This window comes from Myxine glutinosa, chromosome 11 (genome assembly GCF_964187855.1).
Source record: "Myxine glutinosa chromosome 11, kmMyxGlut1.1, whole genome shotgun sequence".
Taxonomy (NCBI): domain Eukaryota; kingdom Metazoa; phylum Chordata; class Myxini; order Myxiniformes; family Myxinidae; genus Myxine; species Myxine glutinosa.
The window spans coordinates 22,622,864-22,624,002 of record NC_136271.1 but is presented as its reverse complement, the minus strand read 5'-3'; positions in this window follow the sequence as shown (position 1 = coordinate 22,624,002).

The window sequence follows — 1,139 nt, the reverse complement described above, 5'->3', positions numbered from 1 at the left end:
TCAATTTTGAATCTATGTGTAATTACGCTTATTATTAATATTATTATTATTTTGCTATGTATGTTACGAACGAATGGAAATGTTATTTGTAATTGTATTCCCATCCCATTCATGGTTTCTCTGGTCTGTGTTTAAGATAAGTTGTTTCACACTGACTGTAGTAAGTTGAATCAATGAGCAACTTGCTAATTATTCTGTTGATGGTGCTTACTTGCTCACTTACTTACTGGATTTTGGACTTTGCAGGTGTTCGGAAATTCCAGTGAATAGCCTCGATTATCTTGCCGTGCGTCATTGGTCGCGCCTTACTTTGGAGTTACTGATTAATTGAAAAGTAAGTTGGAAATGTTTGTGGATATGCAGGGTGGGTTCAGAGTTATATTAGAGTCAAAAGTGGATGGTGATTATAAAATATGATTGAATTACTCAGAAAATTAGGTGGAGGTGATATAACTCCTTTGGTCGCAATTCAAAACTAACAATTCGCAGTTTTCTATGTAATATTATTAATGGGATTTGAGGTGACAGAGTTGAGTAGATAATAAATCCCGTCATCATAACTATAAGTTATGTTTTCTTCGTTAAAATTTCTCAGTTTTCAGAGGGGTACTGATTATATTTAAGCATGTTCCTTTTTTAATTTTTGTCATATAATTATTTGCCCGAACTCAATTAAGATCAGTTTGTTACTTTTATTTTTTATTTTTGCAGTATGTCGAGCAAAAAAAGGAAGAGGTCGGAGGATTACGTGCGGTACGGGTTCACGTGTTTGACGGAACGGGACGGAAGTCAGCGTCCTCAATGCATGCTTTGCAATGTCAAGTTGAGCAACTCCAGCCTAGCACCAGCAAAACTACGGGAACACTTCAAAAAACTGCACGGCGAGGGGCAGTACAAAGATGCAACGCTGGATTAATTCAAATTGAAGAGAGTCCGATTTGACGCAAGTGCTACCTTGCCCACTCTCGGCTTCGTTCCAATTGACAAACCGATCCTCACCGCATCGTATGAAATTGCGCACCTGATTGCAAAGCAGGGCAAACCGCACACCGTTGGCGAGAAACTCATCAAACTGGCCGCGTTGAAGATGGCAAACATCATGCTGGGATAAGCTGCTGAAAACAAGTTGTCTCTCGTTC